Genomic DNA, 13,423 nt, shown 5'->3' with positions numbered 1-13,423 from the left:
GTAAGTGAGGGTATCTGGAAGTGGGAGAAAGAGGTGGGACCAAACTCATGGTTTTGTCCCTTGAGGCACGTTATTTTTCATTGTAAAATCTTGCTCACTTGCTTTTCCTCTATGAACAATGATTCCAGGTGCTCCTGATAACCTGGCAGTTGTGCGTAACCCTGGGTTGAATTTTTTTAAGTAAGAATCTTTTGTTGTTTCTATACATAACAGAGCCAGAATAAAGCCTTGGATAAAAGACACCCTCATCAAAAGACTTTTGTTTTGAACATGCCAATCCTCTCCAGCTGCTTACACCAGGGGAAGAAGTTGCAGGGGTGTTGGAACTAGGGATACTGGGGGCATGGCAGCACCCCTTGGCATTAAGTGCCTTCCATCATATAGAGGGGTTTTAGTTTTGTTCACATTAAAAGTTGTTCCAACACCACTGAGATGATGTCTCATGCCACTGTGAGATTCCATTGTCAGGCTCAGTGGAAAAGACTGCCTCCATTATTTTCTTTGTAGGTCCTGTAGCCACCTCATGTTTTACAACCTCAGATTTTTTTTTCTTTCTGTACTCCCCGAGAAGATTATTATACTGACTTATGACCACTCCTGCTAACTGGGAAACCTCTCATATTTGTAGTGGTAACTGTATGTTTTGTAAGTCTGATGCAGATTCTAGCTATGGGAAAATAATGGACACGATAATAAATTATATCAGAATTCAGTGCTGGTGCTAAGAACTACATCACCATTACCCTTTGCCCTGCTTTTTATGAGAACTGCAGTGGTTACTAAATGTGTCTTCATTCTTAATAGCTCAATTGATGACTTCAGTAGTGATGCACAAGTTGCTGCCAGGTGTTAGATAAAAATAGCTAAATATGTTTAGTCACAACAGTGCTGATCAGGTGGCATATGGTGAAGTCTTTTTTTAAAAGATTTTAAGCTGTGGTCTGCTGAGTGTTAGCTGATTAACTTTCTTTGTTCTCAATCAAGTTGATCAGCAGAACAACCTCTAAATACTCAATAATATTTTATTCTGCTCAGAATATTGTAGGTTGTGATAAATAATCCATTACTGTGGGAGCAAAATATATACATCAAATTATTTATTATTCAATAGTCCTATATATCAGCACTGATGATAAAGTCCTAGAACCAGGATGTGGATACAGTGGAGCAAAATCAGTATGAGGACTGTGGTTATATTATTTTTGGTTGTTAGATAAATAGCAAGTTATTTAAAAACCTGCTACAGTTATCAATGAAATAGAACAGCAGCAGAGCAGTAGCTCCTGGGCTCAAGTTGCTATTGCTACTGGCATATAAGGATTGTGGGGGATACACTTTTAAAGCAGCCCTTACCTCCTTCTCTGACCTTTGACTGGAAGGCTCCCCCATCAGAGAGACAAGACCCTTGATCAGATCTCTAATATTGTATGGGATGGTTCAAGTGTGCAAGTTAACCAATTAGGGAGAATAACGGCATTGCAAGAAGATAAAGGATTTATTTGTATCCATTTTCACAAGAGAGGCTGCTGTTGGTGGGGAATACCTTCCTCAAACCTATTCTTAGCAGGTAATGAAGATGAGGTACTGTCTAAGTTGGAGGCTCTGACACAAGAGACTCTGAGAGGAAAAGATATCAATAGATTTAAGACCAGCAGGGCCGGCTCCAGGCACCAGCTCAGCAAGCAGGTGCTTGGAGCAGCCAAGGAGAAGGGGCAGCACGTCGGGCTCTTCAGCGGCAATTCGGCGGCGGGTCCCTTGGTCCCTCTCGGAGGGAAGGACCAGCCGCCGAATTGCCACCAAAGAAGAAAGCAGCGCGGTGGAGCAGACGCCAATCGCGGCTTTTTTTTTTTCCTTCACTTGGGGTGGCAAAAGCCCTGGAGCTGGCCCTGCCGAGCTGCCAGGGAGCTGCCACTGCCCCCTCCGCCCCCCGGACACCGCTCGCCACACACCTCCCCTGCCTCAGCCCTGCGCTGCTTGCCCCGGGCCCCCACAGCGCCAGGGGCGGGGAAAGGCAGAGCCCGGCTCCGAGCGGGGCAGCTGGGGATACTGCCCCACCGGGGGACCTCTGCAGCTCAGGCACCTGGGGGTCAGTGTCCGTCCTCTCGGCTCTGCCTGCACAGGGGTGGGGAAGCAGCTGTCAGCGCCTGCCCCTCTCAGCCCTTGCACCCCCCATCCTGCTCACAGCCTCTTCACTTGTACCTCCCCCCATCGCTCCTTCGCCAAACCCCTTCCCCTTGTACTCTCCCTTCACCCGCATCTCTCCCCTCGTGCCCTCCCCCAGCCCTCTCCTCCCGCACCTCCCCCTTCCCCTGCACCTCTCCTCCTTCCCCCTCCTCTGCGAGTACATCACATCCCACTTCTCTGCCAGGATTTCACCCATTGTGTTCACTTCTGATCACCATGTTTTAAAAAAAATAATCAGAAATAGAGTGGGGAGGTTCAGAGATGGACAACATAAATGCTTAGAAGCTTAGAAAGATTTCCACAGGAAGAAAGATTGAAAATCTGGATTTAAATTAAAAATTATTTTACATGAATAAGTGGATATGACAGAGGTATAAAATAATTAAATGTACAGAGAAAATAGGTTGAGTGCTTTTATTTGACTCATCTCAATAACAGAACAAGGGTACTCAATGAAATTGTAAGGGGATAAATGTTACTTTATCAAAGGAAATATTTTTTTACACCATGCATAACTAAACTGTAAAATTCATTGCCACTAGATATCACGAGACCAAGAGTTTCCATAACATTCAGAGAGGTATATGTTATCCCATAATACTCCAGGGGTAGAGAGGAGTCCCACTCCCTGTAAGCTCTGGATGGCTGAGTTCCTGTTGGAATGGTTATTTTGATGATGCTGGGATTACTGTATTATGTAGTTAATGTGTTAAGGTGCCTAGAGTCTTAGATATGTCCTTTTTATTAGCTTATATGAAACTAATAAAAATATATTGGTAATGAAAGCATCTATAATTGCATTATGTAAGGTTATTTTTAAAAGAGATAAACTCCTCTACCTCCGAGAATAAAACAACCTCTAACTGATGGGTCTTATGATGAAATTTCAGTAGGTAGCTTATCCCATAAATGTCCACTATGGGATTTTTTGCAGCTTACTCAGAAGTTCTAGACTTTGCTAGAGACAGGATACAAGACTAGATGGATCAGTGATCAATCCAATAGGTTTATTACTCTGCAAGTTATTCTTTGCTAGACTCATGTCTTCAAAAATGCATCCTAGACAGATGTGTCGTGAGTAGGTGTTCAGTGAAAATATACAGTATTTCAAATATATTGAGCTGTTTGGCTGGATTTGTTAATCTGTCACTCAATTTTGGTGACAGGATATGCCTATTCATTATTTATTTTTGAACTTTAATGAATAGTTTTAGTGGCATTTGCCATATTTCTATTGTTCTGTAAGAGGCATATTTATAAATAATTGTATAGTTTGATATTTATCAAGTGATAGCTTTTTCTATAAATACAGAAATTTAATAGCTGTCACAAACACTCTTACAGTTTGAAAGTGACTAGCGGTAACTGTTTTAAATTATTTTTTAAATTACATTTTACCCAGATAAGAACAATAGACTACATATGGGATTAGACACACATTGGTTAAGTAATCTGAATTATGAATTATCCATATCATAGTTTTCATGGCTGTTTGGTTAATCCAAAGTACAGATGCAAGAATTCTTCTAAATTTGTAAATCTTGTTATACAAAATATTATGGTGCTAAATTGAAGAATGGAAAATAAAAATAGTTAAATGAGTGTATATAGAGTTTCAAAATAATGAATTGAATATGAAGTGCTAGGTCTTTATGTAGACTCCATAAACATTTTATCACAAATCTTTTGAGATAGCAGTGACTTATTCCAGCTAAAACTTAACTTATTCAGGTAAATAATGTCAATATCAGTGTAAAATCATGGATCCTTAATACAAGTCCTTTTCTGATTTGCCACTCCAGTTTAATATGCCAGTTCCAAGCTATGGGCCTTACTGCGCCAAATCAGCCAAATAACTCCAAAGAAGCTTAGGTCTCAATTCTGCAATTTGGTGCACATGGGCTGACCTGTGCCCCACTGACATCAGTGGGGCTCCATGTGGGCTCCAGAGTCTGCCCACAAGCAACAAGTTGAAGAACTGAGGTCTCCAGCCAATAACTTATTTACTGACGATACCCATTCAATTCAAAACTACCTCTTCCAGAGTACAATAGTCATTGCTGACACTTATCATACACCAAAGTCCAATTATGGCATTGGTGATCTAAATAAATCTTTCCTATAAATATGCACAGGAATACATCTCGAAAACTTCAATTAACTTCAATTAATTGAGCCATTACTCAAAAGAAAATGAATTAAAGTCTCTGGTACTTAGTAGGTAGATGTCTCACGGAGCTGGATTCCCCAGCTCAGTTTCACAGCTGGCAGGTACTAGGTTTTCAGATAGGGAAGGACAGTTCAGGTTTCTTCCACAATGATATGTATAACTCTGTGGTGCTGTTTTGTTGTTCCTGGATCTTGGCAGGGGGGTTCTCTTGAAACAGACCTCTGAGAGATGGAATGTTAAACGCTTCATAGATTGTTTTGTCCTTACAAGTTGGCCAGACTTTTATATCTTATCTCCAATTTCTTTCTCTCAAACTCAAGTGTTATTTGGCTCATAAGTACTAGTGTGGCTGTCCACCAGATCCTAGAATTCTGGTTTCAGATGCAATGTTTTGGGGGATGGAAGCAGTCAGTCATTCTCAGTGAAGATCTGTTGCTTCTCCCACTTGCACCTCCTACAGGGTCCCTCGATGAATAAACATTGAGCTCAACTTCAAGCCATTTGACACCATCAAACTCAGCCCATTTTCCTAACAGTTATGGGTCTCCCTGATTGGCAGGCCCAGAGAGTACATCTCAATATTTCACCAGTCATGAGCATCAGGGCCGGCCCACAACATTTTTGGCACCTGAGGCGTGGAGCTCAAATGATGCCCCCATATCCCCTTGCTTGGGCCAAAACTTTGAAAGGTCTCAATTCTGCCTTCTTCCTGTTCTACTCCTCTCATGGTACTGCTCTGGTACCTACCCCAATAAAGGAGAACTAACAACTTAAAATGCCTTGTTCAAAAATTTTAAGTAACACTTAACTTTCAAACGCCTGACCAGCAAATGTAACTTTTCTTGTCTGCATAGTAAACACTGGCATTTTTATCTGTTTGAATAATCAAAGTGGTGCTTTCCGTGCCTTCTTGGTTGCAAAGATTTGAACTGCTTCCTGAAGGTCCACAGTCTGGGCCAGCTCATGCTCTATTGAGATATTTGCAAGGCCGACCAGCCTCTCCTGTGTCATTGTGGAGTGTAGATGTGTTTTTATTAACTTCAGCTTGGAGAAGCTGCATTCTCCACTGGCAACTGTTACAGGAAGTGTTAGAAGTATGCACAGAGCAACAAAAGCATTTGAAAAGAGGGTGGTCATCTTATTTGCGCACATATATTCCAGAGCAGCCTTTGGAGTTGATCCTGCTGAAATGGATCTTGAAAGTGCTTTCTGTTCATCACCTAAATCACTCGCATCAATATCGCGCATGTCATCATGTGTCAACACTCTCTCTAGTGCCCTGCATTGCTGCTGTAGGTCTTCTTCAGGTATAGTGAGAAATTTTGGAATAGCATACTACATCCCAAATATACTGCTGTGTTCCTTGCGCTGCATGAAATGTTCTTCAACTGACTGTATTGCACAATCTAGCACCTGGTTAAAGAATTCAACTTTGAACTGTTGTTTGGGGTCTCTTATGGGATTATCCCATGCCTTGTAATCAAAATGTCTTCTTCTTCCATTACTCTTGTATTCTTGAATGGATGGGGAAATAGCTTCAGTGTGAAGTTCCTCTGCCAACTTCTGTGCACTCTTCAGAACCTTTTGAAATCCCTCATCTGACTGGTAAGACTGTAGGTATGACTTTGCTTTGTCCAGTTGTTCTATTGATCCAGATAGATCAAGGTCAACACCTTGAAGTCTCTTGCTTACAACATTTCTTTCAAACAGTATGTCATGTCACAACACTAAGCCACACAGAAATTTGAAGTTATATATGTTTCTGGTGATTCCATTTCCCTCTGCCACTGTTCTCCCATGAACAGTTCCTGTCATAGTATTATCCTCCATAATGGCAACTGTGGCATCATCTATCTTCCCAATTTGGTGTTTGATAGGCTTTATCGCCTCCACTCAACTTTCCAATCGTGTGGCACTCAGTGGTTTCAGTGTCAGAGAGGATGTTCCCAGATGTTGCTTCAAATTTTGCCATCAATGAGTTGATGAAGAGAAAAATACATAGGTGCTTTAAATTATATTAAAAAATTCAGCAGCCTCACTAGAAGCTGATACTGCATCACTGACCACCAAGTTCAATGAATGAGAACTGCATGGGACAAAAAAAGCTCGAGGGTTTAACTCTCAGATACATGTCTACACTCCTCTGTTCTTTCCTCTCATGTTGGCACCGTTATCGTAGCCCTGACCTCTCATGTCAGCTATCACAATTCCCGTATCTTCCAGCTTTTTAAGATGCAAATTTGTCATACCAGCTCCTGTAGTATCATCAATGTCAATAAATTCTAGAAAACGCTCTCTGACAGTCACTATTGCAGGGACATTTTCACTAGCTTCTGTTGTTACAAAACGCACTATTGAAGTCATTTGTTCCATATGGCTGATGTCCAGGTGTGCAGTCCAGAATAACAGAGTAATATCTTGCTGACTTCAGATCTGACACAAGCTTCTGTTTGACTTTTGTTGCCAGTAACTGTATGATCTCATTTTGAATTGTTTTTCCAAGGTAGTGGTGTGTGTACATTTCTTGGGGGTGGTAACTCTTCTTCGATGCTCGTGGAGTACAGCATCAAACTCAGCCATCAGTGCCACAATTTTAAGGAAGTTTCCATTGTTTGGCACATAGAGCTGATCTGAAGTGCCACACAGTGCTAGGTTTTGGGTAGCAAGCATTCTCACAATGGCAATGAGCCTTTTCAGAACATTTTGCCAGTAAAGAGACTCTGATGCAATCTTCTTTTGATGCTGATCATCTATGGTGGCCTTTAACCTTAGTCTTGTCTCAAGCTCTTTCCACCTATGGAATGCTCTCTGGTGATTTGCTGCCTTCTCATGGCATGCCAGATTTCTAGCCAGATTTTTCCAGTCCTTTGTTCCTGTAGAACCCAATGTGGCTGGAACATTAGACTGGAAGAGTTTGCAACAAAAACCGTATGCAGCATTCTGGGTTTTTGAGTACATAAGCCATGGCCTCTCCGCTTTGTCACCATTGGGGATTTCACACCAGTAATGTGTTGGATGGAAACTTCTATTTTCATTGTCTTTGGGGAACATGAAGTTTTTCACTTGTTGTGGCCCATGAAGTACAAGGAAGTCCCTCAGGCTACTGCTGAAGTGGGTCCACAGTCCTGAATCATCTAGATTTAAGGAACTAAATTCAACAGCAGCAGTAAATTCTTGTGCCTCCACTACACTCTTCTCTGGTCTACACTTTTCTTCAGGAATGTGCATGTTTACATCCATTTGAGATGGAGATATGGATGCTGCAGTAGCTGCCAGGTCACCTGCACTCTGACTAACTGGAAGATCAGGCATCTCCTCACCACTCACATCCTCACTGGAGCTGGAAGGCTCACTGTGAACATTTGTGTCTATGTATCTCAGAAGAGCTCCTTCCTGCTTAGATAGAAAAGCTTTCTTTGCTTTCTTTCTTTTTCTGAATGCTGCCCCAGAGGGGCATTTTCTTCTTTCACTCATGACTGCTGTTCTGTGCCAGCTATAGTGGCTCAGTGTCAAATAAGCAGGCTGGTAGCAGGGTCTGAGTGAGGGAAGATATCAGCATCTTAAGGGCCTAGCTGGCTCCTACTACTTCAGTTGACTGCCTGTTCTCCTCATGTATGTTCAGGGAAGCAGCAGGAAACAAGAAGCTCCCTGAGAAGCTGGTGTTAATCAGTCCAGGCTCCTGGGGGTGCTAGAGAGGTACATAAGAGGATCCTCCTCCTCTCTCTCCCTGCAGCTCCTGCTGTTTTCTGTTATTCCCTCTCACCTTTTCTCCTGCCTGCCTGTTATGTCTCTTGTGCCCTCCTTCCTCCAGCACAGCACTCCACCATCTCTGTGCATCTAGAGCTGAGAGAATACATATGCACCAGCAGCAGACACAATTTTCTATACTCTGGGTCCTAGTGGCACCCCCCTCCCCACAATCTGGCACCTGAGGTGACTGCCTCAGTTTGCCTCATGGTAAGGCCAGCCCTGATGAGCATTTGTAACATTTCTGAGGCTAGACATGATAAACATCTTCAGAAGCCCATCCTAATATTCCCAATTATGTATTCCAGTAAATCATTTGGTTAATGTCTATTATTCCAGTAAATTGTTTGGTTAATGTTGGGGCCTATGTCTTGGTTCAACAGACAGTGTCTAGCATGGTTCTGTATCAAAGTCAATGGAACAGTTTCACTTCCCTATTTTAAATAATAACTTGTTACTCTAATGTGCATTTTAGGTGTTCCCAAAACTGGATGAAAGATTATGCACTTTAACTCAATGCTAAAATGTGATGTTACACATTAATAATCATTATTAATATATTCCATTTTTGCTGACCCCCCTTGTTCTTGCAGCCTTCAAGGAATCTAGCCCATTTTATTAGATTGGTTCTGATGCATCTAAAATATGTAATGAAAGCGGAAATGACCCTCCAGATTGATCTGGAGGATGATGTGGACTGCACCCTCATCAAGTTTGCAGATGACACTAAACTGGGAGAAGTGGTAGATATGCTGGTGGGTAGGGATAGAATACAGAGGGACCTAAACAAATAGAGGATTGGGCCAAAAGAAATCTGATGAGGTTCAACAAAGACAAGTGCAGAGTCCTGCACTTAGGACGGAGGAATCCCATGCATTGCTACATGCTAGGGACTGAATGGCTAGGCAGCAGTTCTGCAGAAAAGGACCTAGGAGTTACAGTGGACGATAAGCTGGATATGAGTCAACAGTGTGCCATTGTTGCCGGGAAGGCTAACGGTATTTTGGCCTGTATAAGTAGGGGCGTTGCCAGCAGATCAAGGGACATGATCATTCCCCTCTATTCGACATTGGTGAGGCCTCATCTGGAGTACTGTGTCTAGTTTTGGGCCCCACACTACAAGGAGGATGTGGAAAAACTGGAAAGAGTCCAGCAGAGGGCAACAAAAATGATTAGGGGGCTGAAGCACATGATTTATGAGGAGAGGCTGAGGGAACTGGGATTGTTTAGTCTGCAGAAGAGAAGAATGAGGGGAGGATTTGATAGCTGCTTTCAACTACCTGAAAGGGGGTTCCAAAGAGGATGGATCTAGACTGTCCTCAGTGATACCTGATGACAGAACAAGGAGTAATGGTCTCAAGGTGCAGTGGGGGAGGTCTAGGTTGGATATTAGGAAACACTATTTCACTCAGAGAGTGGTGAAGCACTGGAATGGGTTACCTAGGGAGATGGTGGAATCTCCTTCCTTAGAGATTTTTAAGGTCAGGCTTGACAAAGCCCAGGCTGGGATGATTTAGTTGGGGATTGGTCCTGCTTTGAGCAGGGGGTTGGACTAGATGACCTCCTGAGGTCCCTTCCAACCCTGATATTCTATGGTTCTATGACACATTTAAAAGGTATTTACTTTATCAAAATAAACCTTGGAATTTATCTAAACCTAGTTTGAAAGCCAGAAAATGCCTCCTAATAAGCTCACATGAACATCATAGGTATATTTCAGTATAAATTAAACAGCTAGTGTCAACTGTCATAGTTCCATTGACTTCAAGACAATTTACACCAGCTGAGGACCTGCATATCACAGTAAAAGCATCTTTTTCCCTTGATAGATGGTGGCTCCTGCAAGTAAGTCTTCAGTCACAAAATTGAGACATTTATGAGATAACCAGAATGACCTAGATTGTCAAATTCAAGATAACTGGGCAAAACGAGAGCAGAGCTTAATGCAATTTTATCAATATCTCCTTCAGTCATCTGGATAACATTGCTTTTAATACAGGCAAATACCCTTAAACTTGAATGAGGTAATTGCACAGACTCACAACCCTCAGCTGACTGTCAGTGGGCAAACAGACCAAAACCATCAATTTTCTTGTCTAATTTGAGTTTACTTTACATGTCCATATCCCACATTCCCTGTGTGAAACCCTAACACTTAAAGCAGGACCCAGAAGCTACTTCAATATAGCTGTTGGTGGCTAACATAGCCTCCCTGAAGTCAGACCCCCAGTATATAAAAGACTCCCCTTTTACTTGAGCTCCTAAAAGCAAACAGTTGCCTGAAAGCAGATGAGGACACCTTAAACACAAGTGAAGGGCAGGCCAAACCCTGAACTTCCCCCTGACAGAAGAGAACCTCATAGTTTTCCTTTACCTTGGCTGCTGTTGGTGGGTTTTTTCACAATTGGGAACAATAAATCTAAACTGGACCTGAATTAAGGAGCTGATTTAGGGATCTGGTTTCACTCTTGTGAATTTAGGAAAGAGGAGAGTGGGGAAAGAGGTGGAAAGCTGTGGTTTGGCACAAGAAGCCAGCTGGCGATGAAGAGAATTGTAAGTTTTGGCAGCCTTTGTAACATTTTAAAAGGGAAACTCCCATCATCCACAAAGTTAAATGATAGTGGAAGGGAAATGGAGGGTGAGGAGAAAAGAGAGAAAAATCTTTCCCCATAGTTTATTCTTTGTACCCCATTCAACATTACAGGTAGAGAGATTCTTGGCTTTGTGGGTGTCCCATCGGTGCACAGCTGAGAGAGCTCCAGAAAGGACCAGCACGCCTGTAGAGATTTGGATATTGTGTTCTACAGACTGCAGTGGTTTTTTTGCAAAATTCTATTTGCATCCCCCTCAGAAGTGAAGCACAGATAAGAGATTTTTTTAAGTCAATTAGTAAAAATATAGATCTTATTCTCTATTGCTTTGTTCTTTGTGTAGGAAATTACCCCTGTGAAAAGTTAATGTAAAATAGATATACAATACCACAAAATGAAAATGGTGGTGGTTTATACCCAATTTGAGCTCACTTTGCATAGGAGAAAATGACTACACAAAATGCAATGAAGAATCAGACCCTGTATTTTATATTCATTCAGCCTCTCCATTGTGACAGGCATGACCCATGTTACATTCAGGAGGCAGCCATGTTGGATCCTTCCATAGTATGCATCCTTTGAGTTACATAACACTGTCACCACTGGAGGACACCCTTGCACTAACATAACATTGCTTTATGCTTCTTATTGTTCTATCTCTACCAATGAAGAGCAGTGTAAGAATTCAAACCAATTTTTTTTTTCTTGAGTGAAAGTACCACTCTTTATATATTCACTTTAACAAAAATATCGATGGCATAAAGGCTTTTCTAGATGGCCAGCTTACATACATGGTGAAGTTGTGAGTGAGTTCTGCAGCTCATCCCAAATAAAGCAGTCGTTGTAGTAGTGTTTGGAGGTTTTGGAAGTAGAAGATTGCTGCATTCCAACAGGGGTATGACTTTCTTGGGCAGATTCTTGACCTACCATACATTTCCACTGTCTCTGACACTTCATCTTTTTTTTGTTTTTTTTCATGAATGAATTGAATAAAAAAAAAACTCTCTTGCTGCAAGTCGAGTGGAATTTCAGAAGACAGAGGGGCCAGAGATTCTCTCATTTTTACAGGTTTTTACACTTTTGATTATATAAAATTAGAAAAAAAAATTTAAAAAAAAATAAAGTAATAATGTTTTTTTTTTTGGGGTCTGGGGTCCAAAGGGGTCACAAAGGGTTTCAATGTTGTTCTTCTGTGTGCCCTGCTGAGCTGCAGAGCTGCAGCAGCTGCTGCTGGCTGGGCACCCAGCTCTGAAGCACAGCCAGCAGCCAGCAGCGCAGGCATGGTGGGTGGGATGGGATGTCATCACAGCCTGATTTATTTTTTTTTTTTCCAAAAAAAAAACAAAAACAGGCTTGAGAACCCCTGGGCTAAAGCATGTTGCTGGGGCTGGGTTTTTTTGTTTTGTTTTTCTTGCCTTCACCACTGGACTCTCACTTTGCAATTGGCTTACATTCATTTGACTCAGAGACTAGGCAGAATAAGAAGATGATTTGGGCTGGGTGGGTCTTCTGTCACCTGATTGTGAGAAGTTCTGAGCCCCTCAGGAGTTCTCCAGTCCATCTGCCTGCACTGTGATAGCAGTAATTTAATTAATCCTTAATGACTAAACTCACAGTGATGTTGATTCTGCAATATCCCTGCCTGCAAATATTTATGCATATTTTTCTTTTTTTTTTTTTTAATTTATTATTTAACCTAATTTGCCACTTTTTTTTTTTTTTTGTTTGAAAAAAAAAAGACTGTTCCCTCTACTCATAGCTCTCCATGGAGCCATATATGATGATTGTCTTTTCTCCCTTTCTTCATTAACCACTGCTCCATAAATACATCTGTTAGGCTTCTCCTTTTTAGTGAAGATAAAAGCAAATTCCAGGTGAGCTGACATTATAGTGATAAATGCTATTCACAGGTCTATGAATAAATTCCATATTTCCCACTGGTCTTTCTGTATCTGGCCAAGCCGTCAGTGGAGAATGAGAGTGCAAGGGGGAGATCTATTAATGGGTTAACATCAAGAGGTATTCTGACTATATTTTTAAAAAATTGCTGCAACTGTATATAAAGCCTCAAGAGCAAAGATAGAGAAGCCAACTGCAGCATACAGGATACAGCACTATGTTTTCCTTTCCAACAGCAGAGACCTGGGAACTTATAAGGTAGGGGAGAGGCTTGTTTTTGTTTCAAAACTAAGTGGCACTCCATTTTAGGTCATGTGATGGTGCCTCTGATTGCTTCTATTTATATCCTAATATAGCACCATCTAATGCTAGGAATGCAGTATGAAAATGTGAAGGGGGCTTGCTGACTGAAGCAAAATGAAGGAGTCAAGTAACTATACAGCTAGTCTCCAGCCTCTAGAAAATCAGTCTAGGTGGAGATTGGGACCTTGGCTCAGGTTAGAATTTAGCTAGCTGTATTCTGCACACTTATAAAATTGGGTCTTATGAGGGGGTAACTCCTTCTAGATGCAACTCTTCTGCCAGGTTGTATCAGCAACAACAAAGGCCAGGTTCAATATTCAGAAGTTTCTCTTAACATTACAAAATAGAACTGGCTCGAGCCCCCACTCAATCTGGGAAAACTAACCACCACCCTAGGCACCTCTAAGAAGTGATAGTTCCCCACTTGTAAGCACTGAATCTGTGTCTAACACAAGAAAACTTGTATTAAAAGGGAGGGGGAACTCAGCATTAATTTGGGAAAACACCACAACAATGATGCAAAAGTATG

The 13,423-nt window shown here is 41.7% G+C and overlaps 1 long non-coding RNA gene across 1 annotated transcript in view; it reads right to left on the bottom strand.

Annotated features, from left to right (window-relative positions):
* LOC120399955 overlaps window positions 1-11,586 on the bottom strand; it is a 31,637-nt gene extending 20,051 nt beyond the window's left edge. Inside the window, exon 1 of the long non-coding RNA XR_005595421.1 lies at window positions 11,484-11,586. This is a non-coding gene — a long non-coding RNA (uncharacterized LOC120399955). The remainder of the gene's footprint in view (window positions 1-11,483) is intronic.
* Window positions 11,587-13,423: the final 1,837 nt, after the last annotated feature.

This window comes from Mauremys reevesii, linkage group 3 (assembly GCF_016161935.1).
Source record: "Mauremys reevesii isolate NIE-2019 linkage group 3, ASM1616193v1, whole genome shotgun sequence".
In the NCBI taxonomy this organism is placed as follows: domain Eukaryota; kingdom Metazoa; phylum Chordata; order Testudines; family Geoemydidae; genus Mauremys; species Mauremys reevesii.
This window is presented reverse-complemented; position numbering and strand designations above follow the sequence as displayed.